The sequence below is a fragment of the Babylonia areolata genome, chromosome 21 (assembly GCF_041734735.1).
Source record: "Babylonia areolata isolate BAREFJ2019XMU chromosome 21, ASM4173473v1, whole genome shotgun sequence".
Classification (NCBI taxonomy): domain Eukaryota; kingdom Metazoa; phylum Mollusca; class Gastropoda; order Neogastropoda; family Buccinidae; genus Babylonia; species Babylonia areolata.
In genome coordinates this window covers 32,532,659-32,548,309 of record NC_134896.1, presented here as the reverse complement: position 1 = coordinate 32,548,309, position 15,651 = coordinate 32,532,659, and the positions used below count along the sequence as shown (strand labels likewise).

Below are 15,651 nucleotides of genomic sequence, written 5' to 3'. Positions count from 1 at the left end.
GACTACTGTAATTCTCTTCTCACAGGCTGTCCACATAATATTCTTCAGTGAATTCAAAAACTTCAAAACAATGCTGCCCGTCCGACTCTCAGAGTCCCAAGTACTGATCACATTAATTTTCTCCTCAACTCCGCACTCTAGATTGGCTCCCCATTGAAGCGAGAATTAAATACAAAGTTGCGTGTCTCTGCTATTCTGCTTTCCACTCCGCAGGACCTACATATCTTTCTGATCTTATCAGTGTTTACACTCCCGCAAGAAATCTCCGCTCTTCCTCTGACTGTTACCTTTTGAAAATTCCTCGTGTCAATACAAGAACCTATGGTGAACGTTCTTTCTTCTTTGCTGCTCCTCACATCTGGAACAACCTTCCTCATCATATCCGTGCATCTGATTCTATTTCTGCTTTTCGCTCATCACAAAAAAACTCATCTTTTTAAAAATTATCTATAAGCACTCAGCTTGCTTGTTTTCCAACACCACCCATGTCAGCTCACTTTGATGTATGTAGAGTGGGTGGGGGAGAGTGGGGGTGGGGGTGAGGGGGTGAGGGTTTCTTGAGAAAGAGTGGTCATGAATGTTTTATGTAACTTGTAATGGGCAACAACGGTGATGATTCTTCTTCTCTTTCTTCCCGCTAATGTTCTCTCGACGTGCCCACCCTGTTTGTTGTTCACTCGTGCTTGACGGGGGGCTGTTCGGGTATTTGACCTGAAGGTTACCGGAATGGGCTTGGTCAGTCAAACTCGATACGCTTCACTCGATCGAAATCCCTTACATAACGACGAACGGTCGTCCCCGCACGTATACGGATTAAGTACTTCGTTATGACATACAACAAGTGGTGTTAGTACGCTAAGTGCTTTTGTTGTTGTTGTCGTCGATTTTTCGTTGTTGTTGTTTGTGTGTGTGTGTGTGTGTGTGTGTGTGTGTGTGTGTGTGTATGTGTGTGTGTGTGTGTGTGTGTGTGTGTGTGTGTGTGTGTGTGTGTGTGTGTTTTCCTCCTCTTCTGCTACAAAGCATTGTCGTCTTTCTATCTATATCTCTGTCCCTGTGTCGATCTGTCTGTTTGTTTGTCTGCCTGTTTGTCTGCCTGACAGTGTCTATATGTTTCTCCCTCTCTCTCTCTTTCTGTCCCTTTCTTTGTCTCTGTCTCCTCTTTCTCTTTCTCCCTGTCTCTGTCTGTCTCTCTGCCTGTCTGTCTGTCTCTCTGCATTCAAGTTCGTGGACTACAACTGCCCGATACTAGGATCGAGCACACGACCCTCATATTGAAGGTCCAACGCTCTAACTAGTTTGTGTGTGTGTGTGTGTGTGTGTGTGTGTGTGTGTGTGTGTTCGTGTGATGTTCTTTCTGTCTCCCGTTCATTTTTCATCAACAGTTTCGCATCTTAAGTATTTTCTAAAACGAATTCTCGTTTACAATTCGTCTCTTGTGTTTTTATTACTAATAATGGGGTCTCCCGTCGGACCGACGGACGAGTAGACAGGCAGGCTTATCTCTCGGTGTGTGTCCTCATATGGGAGAAGAGGCCGATTCTGGATGCGCAACACTTCCCACAGGTGTTGCAAGGGAAAACGTCTCTAGAAGTTGAGCCCTGCTTCCTTCGCTCATGCTTCTCCTTAATGGCCAGCGTTCTCTTGGAGTCTCCCGTCAGACCGACGGACGAGTAGGCAGGCAGGCTTATCTGTCGGTGTGTGTCCTCATATGGGAGGAAGCTGCTTGATGGCAGGAAGCTGGGAAAGCTGGGTGTTGAAGGGCTAGCTCGACGTTCCGACATTAGCCTGGTTGCCTGACCAGCACAGGTGACTTTTTTTTTTTTAGTGAATAGGAGCAGTTCCTTCCCCACTCTCTCGCCTACCGACGCTCACAGTCCCACAGGTGCAGATACTGCCACGTCCTTGGATTTGCTGCTGCAGCACGTTCTTGGTGATAGGGAGGCGGTGGATGTTCAGCTTCCTAGGGGACCTTGAAATCCCCAAGGATGATCAGCCTGTCCTTTCTGTCTACCGCTGAAATGGTGCGGCTGAGCTCCTCGTAGAAAGCTTCTTCTTTGATGTCATCAGGGTTGGTCTCTCTATCTCTCTTTATATACCTCACCCTCTCTCCCTTTCTCACCTCTCGCTCCTTTCTGACTACATCAACCCCGTTCTCTCTCCCTCCTCAGCTTACTGTGATGGTAACAAAAAAACACTCGCCTTTTTTTCTTCTTTTTTTTTTAATTACATATTTACCTTTGATGTTATCAACGTCTGTTACCTGACTTTAGATAAACAAGCCTGACCCTCCCTTTTTATTTTTACTTTGCTATGAATGGATCATTGTTCCATTACACATAAGATTGAAGCCAAATAATCCTGAACCTCACCATGCAGAAAGGATTAACCCGGATAAAACAAGAATCAAAATGGATTTACTTTGCCAGCATTGCGCAAGAAAAGCTGCCAGCGTGGAATGTCTTTCCTTGACTCATTTGGGCGTTAATTGGTGTCACGCTCTCAGAAACACACACACACACACACACACACACACACACACACACACACACACACACGACTGACTTGTATGTATGGGGGAGGGAGGACGCCTAATACTGGTGTGTGGCCTGGTGTGTGAATGATGGGGCTACACACAGCATTCGGTGATATGTGTAGTAAAAATGTCCACCTGCTCGTTTGTAACGACTGAGCGATGATGTTTGGTGTTGGTGATGTTTGTTTATTTGTTTGTTGGGTGGCTGGGTGGCTGGTTGTTGTTGTTGTTGCTATTGCTGTTGTTGTTGTTGCTGGTACTGTTGCTGCTGTTTTCGCATTGTTAGTTGTAAACGTCTATTGTCTTCCATTTCTTTATATTTAAAAAAGAATCACTTTTCTATTTTATGTTATCTGTTTATTCTTTTTTTCTTTTTTTCTTTTTTTTTTTTTACTGAACTCTCACGACCTTCAAATTATTTCTTACATACTTCACCACCTCTTTCAAGTCTGGCCTTAAAACCCACCTTTTCACAAGATAGCCTCCCTCGCCTGCCTCTTCCTTGTCTTCAGTTTCTTCAGTTTTAGAGTTATGCATGCGTGTGAATGACTGGTGTGAAAGCGCTTAGATTTGTCTCTGCACAAGATTCAGCGCAATATTAATACTATTATTATTATTACTATTACCACGCAATACATAGCGGCTCAATACAGTCCTATGGATACCGGCGACCACGGCACAACCCGACCCAACCCAGCACCCCACACAACTCACCACAACATGAACAAAAACACAGCATAACACAAACCAAAACACAGCTACCCAGTAAAACACAACCCAAACACACAGTAAACACATCAACAGAACCTGTCTCTATGTTGCTACTTTGTGTGTGTGTGTGTGTGTGTGTGTGTGTGTGTGTGTGTGTGTGTGTGTGTGTGTGTGTGTGTGTGTGTGTGTGTGTGTGTGTGTGTGTGTGTGTGTGTGTGTGTGTGTGTGTGTTTTCTCCTTTGCCTTTTCTTCTTTTTTCTTTCTTTTTTTTCTTCTCTCCTGTTTTGCTTCCTTTTTCTTTTCTTTTTTCCTTATCTCTAGAAAAGTACAGCAACTGTACTCAGGTCCCAAGACAACACAACAACAACAGCAAAAATAACAACAGCAACAACAACACAAAAATCAAAAGATACAACAGCAACACCAACAACAACAATAACAACAACTACAACAAGTACATGTATTATATACATTTGTGTGTGTGTGTGTGTGTGTGTGTGTGTGTGTTTCCCTATCTCTTCCTCTCTCTATATCTCTCTGTATACCTCACCCTCTCTCCCTCTCTCTCTCCTCTCACTCCTTTCTGCCTACATCAACCCCGTTCTCTCTCCCTCCTTCTCTCCATGCCACCACCCCCCCCCTCTCTCTCTCTCCCTCACTCTCTCTTCTTTCTCTTTCTTCTTTCCCCCCTTCTCTCTCACCCCTCTCTCTCTCTCCCTCACTCTCTCTTCTTTCTCTTTCTTCTTCCCCCCCTTCTCCCTCCCGCCCTCTCTCTCTCTTTTCCCTCTCTCCCCTGCCCCACCACATCTCTCTTTCTCTTTCCCTTTATTATTTTTTTTTTTTAACCAACCCTCTTTTCCGTTCTTTCTGTCTCTAAATATTATGTCCTATTCTTGTGTGTTCAAAGACTTTGAACCCAGGCGCTACAGAATAAGACAAAGGCTGACAGCGAATTGCTGACACTCCAAACCCAGCCCTGAAGTAGTCAAACCAGTTCTCTGCCGGATGACGTTTCACTAACAGTTCGGATGACAGCTTAGAAATACGAGCGACAGGCTCGCGGGTAAACTAAGAGCGTGTCTTTTGTTTGGTTTCGTTTTGTTTTGTTTTGTTTTTGTTTTGTTTTTTCAAACTTCGATCCGTTTCCTGGCTGTTGGACCAGTGTTTATGACGTTGGTGAAGACAATACCAAAAAAATAAAAACAAACAAACAAAACACACACACACACACACACACACACACACACAAAAACTGCCGATGCTTCAGTGTTTATGAAGGTTCCTGTTTTTTTTCTTCTTTTTGACTCACTTGTGTAAACAAAGTGAGTCTATGTTTTAACCCGGTGTTCGGTTGCCTGTGTGTGTGTGTGTGTGTGTGTGTGTGTGTCTGTGTGTCCGTGGTAAACTTTAACATTGACATTTTCTCTGCAAATACTTTGTCAGCTGATACCAAATTTGGCATAAAAATAGGAAAAATTCAGTTCTTTCCAGTCATCTTGTTTAAAACAATATTGCACCTCTGGGATGGGCACAAAAAATAAAAATAAAAAGAAGCCTAATTATATGCAAACTGCATTTACTGTTATATTTATATTTTTTTGTATTCTCTAAACTTGGCACTTTGACCTCTTTTTCTGACACAACAACAAGAGGAGTCATTATTATCATTTTTTGTTCAAACAGGAACTTCTTTTGCTAAGCATGGAATTTTTATTTATTTTGCAAACGTTTTGGTGCAGCGGGGTAAAAAAGGGAAATTACTCTGTAATTAATGCTAGGGGACTTAATTTATCACAAGTGAGTCTTGAAGGCCTTGCCTCTCTTGTTTCTTTTGTTGTTGTTGTTGTTGAATGTTCTGTACTTGGGATGTCTGTGTGTCTGTGGGTCTGTTTCTGTCTGTGTCTGTGTGTCTGTTTTTGTCTCTGTCTATGTGTTTCTGTGTCTCTGTCTCACTCTCTCTATCTCTCTTTCACTCTCACTATCTCGCGTTACGCTTTCCGTTAAGCTCTCTCTCCCTCTCTCTCTCTGTTTATCTCTCTCGTTCTCTCTGTTTCTCTCCGTTTCTCTGTGTGTCTCTGTCTCTCTGTCTCTGTCTCTCTCTCTCTCTCTGTCTCTCACTCTCTATTCTCTCTCCTTCTCTTTCCCTATCTCTGTCTCTCTCCCTTCCTAATCTCCTCTCTCTTTCGCAGCTCAGCAATACCCACCCAACCAAACTGAACCACAAGGAAGATTTATAACCAGTATATCATCAGTCAAACCTGATAAACGCTGCCTGCAAAGCAAACTGCTTTCACTGGAGAATTTGTCAAACATCCCAGTGTCAACATATCTGTCCAAAGCGTGATCTGTTACGGAAAGTACTACACAAGCGAGATCTTGATCCTACATGTATTTTCCATTATTACCGTCCTCCGGGTGAGAAGTGATGTGTCGGAGTGTGTGTGTGTGTGTGTGTGTGTGTGTGTGTGTGTCTGTGTCTGTGTCTGTGTCTGTGTGTCTGTGTGTGAATTTGCATCCCTTTCACAGAAGAATATATTTTAACGGAATGAATATTCTCTCTCTCTCTCTCTCTCTCTCTCTCTCTCTCTCTCTCTCTCTTTCACACACACACACACACACACACACACACACACGGTACACACACACACACACACACACACACACACACACACACACACACACACACACAGTGATAAAGCATTAGGTATATAACATCACAGTGTAAAACTAAGTGCAAATTATCGCGTCTGTTTACCGGACGAACACAGGGAAACGAAAGGAAGAGGGACAGAGAGAGAGAGAGAAGAAGAAGAAGAAGACAGAGAGAGAGGGAAATGAGAGTGGGAAAGAGAAAGAGAGACGGAGACGAGTGAGGAAGAGGCAGAGAGAGAAGGAGAGAGAGGGGAGAAAGAGAGGAGAGTGAGAGACGGACAGACAGACAGACAGAGACGGGGAGGGATAAGAGAAACAGAGAAACAAAGAGAGACAGACAGAGACTAAAACAGAGAGACAGAGACGCAGAGACAGAGACAGAAAGACAGGCAAACAGAGACAGAGGGACAGACACAAACAGACAGATAAAAAGACAGATATAGACGTACAGACACACAGACACACAAAGAAAGGAGAGAGAGAGAGGGGGGGGGGGGACAAAACAAGACAAGACAAGACAAGACAAGACAACATTCTTTATTTCGAGGATGACAGATAAGCACTGGTGTGCTTTTTTTTTTAAGGGAGGGAGAGAAAGGGAGGCATGGTGGTTGTTCGGCAAGCAACGCCCTGCCAGAGACAGAGGAACAGACACAAACAGACAGATAACAGACAGGGTCACACACACACACACACACACACACACACACACACACACACACACACACACACACACACACACACACACACACACACACAGAGAGAGAGAGAGAGAGAGAGAGAGAGAATTAAACTGCATTGAATTGACCTGAACTAAATAATTTTCATTTTCTGAGGGTAATAGAGTAAGCCAGACAAAGCTTTTTTTTTTTTTTCATCCAGCCCTCGAAGGGGAACAGTAGCATAAACAAAGGGGGGAATCATCATATCAATACAGAATACACAATTTACTTTTGAGAGAGATATACAGAGAGACAAAGACAAAGACGCAAAGACAGAGAGAGAGACAGAGAGAGAGACAGAGAGATTCAAAAACTTTATTACTCAAGGATAAAGATTTTAGCCATTGCCTAGTCTTCCAATCTGTCCTTGTGACAACAAAAACAATAACGATAAGACAGAACAATGATAATAATGGTAAATATTACTATTACAACAACTACTACTACTGACCACTACTACTACTACTACCACCACCCCTACTACTAATGATAATAATGATAATCAACGCATCATCATCATCATTACAAAAAAAAATAATAAAGGGAACACAGTCACACACTCACACCCATCCACCCCCACACACACATATACACACATGCATGCATATGTCTACATGAACACGCATATATGTATACATATGCATACATAAACATAATTAGATATCAAATCATATTGTAGTACAATACAAATCATATTGTAGTACATTAGCAGATATTGAAAAAAGAAAAAGAAAAAAAATCAATATTGAAAAAAGGCTTGAAGTAAATAGGTTATTAAGACTGTCAAATCAATCACCACAAAGAATACAGGAAAGAGGCATGACTGAAATGAGAAATAGATAAATAGAACACAGAAACATAGTTATATCACTCTACATATAATAGTGATGACAATTCTGATGCTGATGTGGCAGGCAATAACATCCAATCAATGACGTGCATATAATAATGAAAATCACAAAAAGGTAAAAAAAATAAGATGAAACACTTTTTGTGTATGTAAAGGAATAGACAACACATACATTTCACAAAAAGGGCATGATGTTTTTAGACTGGTTATATTTGTTTTGGGGGCTTATTGTTTGTGGAATAGAAGTTTTCGTACCCTTGATTTGAAGGACGATAATGAATCGCACGTCTTGAAGAACTTAGGAAGAGAGTTCCAAACAGATGGTCCAAAAAAAAAGAAGCAAGATTTGTACAAGTCAATGCGCACACTAGTCAGAATATAATAATCTGAATCGTAACGCTCTGTTGCCCTTTGAACAAATTCATTGAGATACGGTGGTGACATGTGGTTGTGTACTTTGAACATGAGGACCATCTGTTGTAGCTGCTTGTACAGAGGTAGTATTTCCAGTTTTGTTAATTTCCCATCCGTTGATAGTGAGTGGTCAGGAGGAATAAGTTTTGCTGCTCGTCTATGTTATGAGTTTGTTTTTGTTTTTTTGAGCTGGTTGTGTATACTGGCATTGCTCCAGACTGTAGATGCATAATTGATATGAGAAAGACAATGTGCCCTGAAGAATAATTTTCGGGTTGGAACATCGACATAATATCTAAGTTTATTGATTAAGAACAGATTGCGAGCTAACTGTTTCCAGACATGGTTAATATGAGCTTGCCAGTTCAGTTCTTTATCATCAATTATTACCCCCCAAGAACGCGGTGCTCACAAACTTGTTCAACTGAGTTCTTGTTTACCTCAAGTTTTAAAGTGAGAGGCTTACGTTGGTGTTTCTGTCTGGATGTCAGTGCCATACTTTTCGTCTTCTGTGGGTTAAGGTCCATGTGAGTTTGGTAACACCTGTCTGAGGTGTCACTGATTCCCTGTTGCAGCGCTGATTGAACAAGATCGATGTTAGCGTCACTACAATGAAGAGGGGGGCCCGGGGGGGTGTGGGGAGGCGGAACGGTTGTCAGGCAAGCAACGGCCGGTCAGTGTCGTCTCGTTGATCACCACCACACAGACACGCCAGGAGCAATAACTGTAGGGCCAGCAGGGGGAGATAAGAACTACAAGCAAACCGACCCTCCCTGCTGGCTCAAGGCCGTTTGGCTGCCACGCCCACACACCCTGTGTACACACACACACACACACACACACACACTCACACCCATACACACTTCTAGTGTACATACACCACCACCACCACCACCACCACCCCACACACACACACATACTCACACACACACACACCTGCCCCAAAACCCCTCCCCACCCCATACTCCTCCCCCCCACACACACACACACCCTGTGTACACACACACACACACACACACACACTCACACCCACACACACACACACACACACACACACACACACACCCACACTCACACACACACACTCACACCCATACACACTTCTAGTGTACATACACCACCACCACCACACACACACACACATACTCACACACACACACACACACACCTGCCCCAACACCCCTCCCCACCCCATACTCCTCCCCCCCCACACACACACACACACATAGTTGAAACACAATTAGGCACGCGCGCGCACGCACACACACGGTGTACACTTTAGCATATTTGGCCATCCAGACAAACACACATACATACATAGCAGAACACTCACACTCATACACACATATGTGAAACACACACGCGCGCACGTGTGCGCGTCCGCGCGCGCAAACATGCACGCACGCACACAAACATACACAGGCGTGCACGTATGTACACATGCATTCACACACACATGCGTGCACACATTCATACATACACAAAGAGACACTTCCGTGCCCCCCCTCCCCCCCCCCCCCACACACACACACACACACACGCACACGTACACACACACACGCACACACGTACACACACACACACACACAATGAGAGAGAGAAATAATTAAACACACACACACACACACACACACACACACACACACACACACACACACACACACACACACACACACACACACACACACACAACGAGAGAGAGAAAGGATTTATTACAAACAAAACAAAAACAAACAAAAAACAGACTGACAGACAGACAAACAGATACACAGGCACACCGACAGACAGAGAGAGACTCAGTGGAAACACTATCATAACCCAGTCTCAACAACAGAACGGAGCTCGTTGACTGTGTGCAGTTTGCAGACACAACGATATGCAAACAATCCCCTGGCAGACACTGGGAGAAACGGAGAAAGAGAGAGAGGGGGGGCTGGAGGGGGGTGGGGGTGGGAGGTGGGGTGGCAGGGAGAGTGGACGGATACGGATACGGATGATTTATTTATTTATTTATTTCAGGCCAGCTGCTCTCGTGATATGGGCTTGTGAACAGTTCAAAGCTATTTCGTGTGTGTGTGTGTGTGTGTGTGTGTGTGTGTGTGTGTGTGTGTGTGTGTGTGTATGTGTGTGTGTGTGAATGAGTGTGTGGGGGGGGAGTGGGGGGGGCAGGGGGGCATTGGTGGGGGGGTGCACGGTTGTGTGGTGTGTGCGTACGTGCGTGTGTGTGTGTGTGTGTGTGTGTGTGTGTGTGTGTGTGTGTGTGCATTTGCTAGTCCCATATCTGATCATTCTTGATTTAAAAAAATCCACTCCCTCTCTCTCCCTCTCTCCCTCCCTCTCTCTCTCTCTCTCTCAAACACATACACACACACACACACACACACACACACACACACACACACTAAAACAGATGCTGGGGCGGTGAAGAGAGCGAGTGAGAGAGAGAGAGGAGACAAAGGGAGGAGGAGGTTACCAACAGACAGGACATGGACAGAGAAAGACAGGGCACGGAGAATGAAAGAGACACACCGACAGTTAACACAGAGAGAGACGATTCTCCTTCTGCCCGGTCTCCCCCCAACTCACCATTTACCCCCTGCCCCCCCACCCCCCCTGACCCCCCCCCCTCTCCCTCCTTTCCTATCCTTTAAACGATAACATTCAAATATGAATATTAATTCCTAAGTTAAAAAAAAAATATATCTACAATCACCAGTATGTGTGATGGTTCATTAACGAAACTCCACTCCACTGAGACGATTATTTCTGCAAGACTTTGTACATAAGACATAGGACACACACATACAAATATAACGAAGTGTACTTTTTACGGTATCATATACAACAGGTGTCCCCCCCCCCCCCCCCCCACCCTCCCACCCCCTCAAAAAAAAAAAAGGAAAAAAAAAGGATTTGTAAACTGAGAACACTCACATAAAAATCACAAATGAAAAACTCGCATCAAGGGAATAATGTTACCAGAGCTGTGAAGTGATGATGTGACTAGTCACCAGACAGGCAAAACACGAACGGATTTAACAGCAAAGCACGCAAACTCAAACCATGCTTCTGAGGTGGGGCCTTCTTATGGGAAATAGGATGGTGTCACACTTGACCGGTTCGTGCAGCAACACACACACACTACACACACACACACACACACACACACACACACACGCACAAAGAACACACACACACACACACACACACACACACACACACACACACACACACACACACGTGTAGCCTTGACCACACAACAGTATTGTCGGACTTACAGGGTTGGTCCGTGCGAGTTAACATGCTGTCCATGCAACAACAACAACACACACACACACACACACACACACAAAGACACACACACACACACACACACACACACACCACACACACACACACACCACACACACACACACACACACACACACACACACACACACACACGTGTAGCCTTGACCACACAACAGTATTGTCGGACTTACAGGGTTGGTCCGTGCGAGTTAACATGCTGTCCATGAACGTTCGAACTTTGGTGTGAGCTTTTAGTTCCAACGCCTGGCTTTCGCGGTGAAGCAAGAGCCATACTTCAGCCAAATGACTGCACGATTGCTCTCCTGTCATGTGTTGGATGGGTGGTATGGTGTGGAGTGCTGTAAATATAGTGTGGAGTGCTGTACATATAGTGTGGAGTGTTGTATGGATGGTATAGTGTGGAGTGTTGTATGGGTGGTATGGTGTGGAGTGCTGTACATATAGTGTGGAGTGTTGTATGGGTGGTATGGTGTGGAGTGCTGTACATATAGTGTGGAGTGCTGTACATATAGTGTGGAGTGTTGTATGAGTGGTATAGTGTGGAGTGTTGTGTGGATGGTATAGTGTGGAGTGTTGTATGGGTGGTATGGTGTGGAGTGCTGTACATATAGTGTGGAGTGTTGTATGGGTGGTATAGTGTGGAGTGTTGTAAGGGTGGTATGGTGTGGAGTGCTGTACATATAGTGTGGAGTGTTGTATGGGTGGTATAGTGTGGAGTGTTGTATGGGTGGTATAGTGTGGAGTGTTGTATGGATGGTATAGTGTGGAGTATTGTATTGATGGTACAGTGTGGAGTGTTGTATGGGTGGTTATAGTGTGGAGTGTTGTATGGATGGTATAGTGTGGAGTGTTGTATGGGCGGTATGATGTATGAATGGTATAGTGTGCAGTGTTGAATAGTGTGGCGTGTTGTATGGATGGTATAGTGTGCAGTGTTGTGTGGGTGGTATAGTGTGCAGTGTTGTGTGGGTGGTGTGTTGCAAGGATGGTATAGTGTGCAGTGTTGAATAGTGTGGAGTGTTGTATGGATGGTATAGTGTGCAGTGTTGTGTGGGTGGTGTGTTGCAAGGATGGTATAGTGTGCAGTGTTGAATAGTGTGGCGTGTTGTATGGATGGTATAGTGTGCAGTGTTGTGTGGGTGGTGTGTTGTATGGATGGTATAGTGTGCAGTGTTGAATAGTGTGGTGTGTTGTATGGATGGTATAGTGTGCAGTGTTGTGTGGGTGGTGTGTTGCAAGGATGGTATAGTGTGCAGTGTTGAATAGTGTGGAGTGTTGTATGGATGGTATAGTGTGCAGTGTTGTGTGGGTGGTGTGCTGTATGGATGGTATAGTGTGGAGTGATGTATGAATGGTATAGTGTTGAGTATTGTATGGATGGTAATTGATATAGTGTGGAGCGTTGTAAGGATGGTATAATGTGGAGTGTTGTATGGATGGTATAGTGTAGGGTGTTGTATGAATGGTATAGTGAGCAGTGCTGTGTGAATGGTATAGTGTGCAGTGCTATATGAATGAAATTGTGTGCAGTGTTGTATGGATGATAATTGGTACAATGCGGAGTGCTGTATGAATGGTATAGTGTGGAATGATGTATGAATTGTACAGTGTGCATTGTTGTATGAATGGTATAGTGTGCAGTGTTGGGTGGATAGAGTGGAGTGATGTATGAATGGTATAGTGTTGTATGAATGGTATAGTGTGGAGTGTTATATAGTGTGGAGTGTTGTATGACTGGTATAGTGTGGAGAGTTGTATAGTGTGGAGTGATGTATGAATGGTATAGTGTGGAGTGTTGTATAGTGTGGAGTGTTGTATGGGTAGTATAGTATGGAGTGTTGTATGGATGGTATAGTATGGAGTGTTGTATGGATGGCTTAGTGTGGGGTGATGTATGGATGGTAGAGTGTGGAGTGTTGTATGGGTGAAATAGTGTGGAGTGTTGTATGAATGGTATAGTGTGGAGTGTTGCATGGGTGATAAGTAGGTTTGTATGAATGGTTAGTGTGAGTGTTGGTGGTATAGTGGAGTGATGAATTAAGTGTGGAGTGTTGTAGTGAATGGTATAGAGTGTGAGTGTTTTGGAGGATGTAGGATGTGTGGAGGTATAGTGTGAGTTTGTGTGGAGGTATAGTAGGATGTTGTATGAATGGTATAGTGTGAAGTGTTGTGGGAGTTGTGGTGGTATGATGGTATAGTGGAGTGTTGTTGGAGTATAGTAGGAGTGTTGTATGAATGGTATAGTGTGAGTGTTGGTGGTTGTACGGAGTGTGTGAGGTATGGTGTTTGTATGAATGGTATAGTGTGGAGTGTTGTGTGGAGGTATAGTACGGAGTGTTGTATGAATGGTATAGTGTGAAGTGTTGTATGGGTGGTATAGCGTGGAGTGTTGTATAGTGTGGAGTGTTGTATGAATGGTATAGTGCGGAGTGTTGTACAGTGTGGAGTGTTGTATGAAAGGTATAGTGCGGAGTATTGTGTGGAGGTATAGTACGGAGTGTTGTATGAACAGAATGGTATAGTGTGGAGTATTGTATGGATGGCATAGTACGGAGCGTTGTATGGATAGTATAGTGTGGAGTGTTGTATGGATGGTATAGTAAGGAGTGTTGTATGAACAGAATGGTATAGTGCGGGGTGATGTATGGGCGGTATAGTGTGGAGTATTGTGTGGATTGTACAGTGCGGAATGCTGTTAGGATGTTTCACAATGGAGTGTTGTATGGATGGCGTACACACAGACATACACACACAGACAATCAAAGAGAGGACAGACAGACAGACAGACACAGACTGAGACAGACACAAGGACAGAGAGATATTCACCCATCTAAAGATCTCACCAAACCAGTCATTAACAACCCGTTTATCTACGGGTTTTTTTAACAACTAAACCTCCAGGCAATCACTGTCCCCTTCGAACGGTTGAAAGATGAAACCCTCCACCAATTCACACACATACCACGCAACATCACACACACTCACATACATAACAGTTGGCAGTTATTTCTCACACACACACACACATATATATATATGTATATATATGTGTGTGTGTGTGTGTGCGTGTGTGTGTGTGTGTATGTGTACATATATGTTTATTCATTCATCTATCTATAAGCACATATTTTCGCACCTATGAGCCGCTTGCACATACAAACATACACACATATACATACGCACATACACAACACACACACGCGCACACATGCGCGCGCACGCACGCACACACACACACACACACACACACAAGCGCGCCTATCCATACCACACACACACACACACACACACACACACACACACGCCTATCCATACCACACACACACACACACGCCTATCCATACCACACACACACACACACACACACACACACACACACTGACACACGAAGAGACACACAAACACTTGGACAATAGGAAAATAAATAAATAAATAAATAAGGACAGACAGACACAGACTGAGTTCAACAAAACAATCAGTAAGCACCTACTGACTTACCTCTCAGCTTAGAAAAAAAAAAAGATTAAAACTCCATGCGATCGTTGTCCCCCCGGGAGGGGAAGGAGGGGGGGTGGTGTTGAAAGACGACACCCCCCACTAATTCACACACACACACACACCAACATGCACCTCCACACAAACACATAAAAGCACATGCACAGTAAGTTCGAAGTTAATCTTTCCAGAAGAAAGTTTCCCCTCTCGAGACGGGAGAGAGAAAGGCCCTCCCCGCAGTAATCTCTCCTCCAGTGTAATAATGTTGTCTCCAGTATTGTCAAAACACAACAGTCTTCGTTCTGAGCCGACACACCTACTCAACAACTGTTCTCGCGCGACCTGTTGAACCAGGAGAGAGAGAAAAAATTCCTTTCTCCTTTTCTCCACTCTCGCCTGCAGAAGCACCAACACTGGCTGGAAGGATTATGGTGCCTGTTTTACCGCCCTCTCCTGCACTCCCACCCTCCCTCTCCCCACACCCCCCTCTCTTTCTCTTTCTCTCTCTTTCCTGTACTCTTTTCTCTCTCCCCTTCCACCCTCTCTCTCACTCCCTTTCTCTCTTCCTCTCGCTAATTCTCTCTCTCTCTCTCTGTGCAGTCCTGTCGGCTGAAAGTGTTATGTGTATGACCACACGACGTGGTCCTGTTTCCTTCTCACCTCTGTGTACAACGACAGGAAATGCCAGTAGCACCACGACACAGTCACACTTCTACTGTTGTGATCAGGGTGCAGGGTAGGCCGGGGTACGGGTACGGGTACGGGTACGGGAACGGGTGGGTGGCTGGGTGGGGAGAGAGAATGGCAGGCCAGACTGCGACTGCGAACTGCGACTGGGCGCGCGACTCTTTATTTTATTATCGTGTTTCGATCTGGCTCCGAGGAAGAAATCAATAGCTTGATCCAGCAGTCCTGTCCTGTCCTGTCCTGTCAGCCCCACCCACCCACCCTCCCACCCTGCA

The 15,651-nt window shown here is 44.6% G+C and overlaps 1 protein-coding gene across 2 annotated transcripts in view; it reads right to left on the bottom strand.

Annotated features, from left to right (window-relative positions):
- LOC143296071 (uncharacterized) overlaps positions 1-15,411 on the bottom strand; it is a 35,795-nt gene extending 20,384 nt beyond the window's left edge. Inside the window, exon 1 of one of the 2 annotated variants that reach the window (XM_076607825.1) lies at positions 15,350-15,411. The gene's annotated coding sequence lies outside the window, so the exon portion shown is untranslated. Of the gene's footprint in view, positions 1-14,692; positions 14,899-15,349 lie in introns of those variants that run through there. The other variant, XM_076607824.1, reaches the window with a different exon arrangement.
- Between the last annotated feature and the right edge of the window lie 240 nt (positions 15,412-15,651).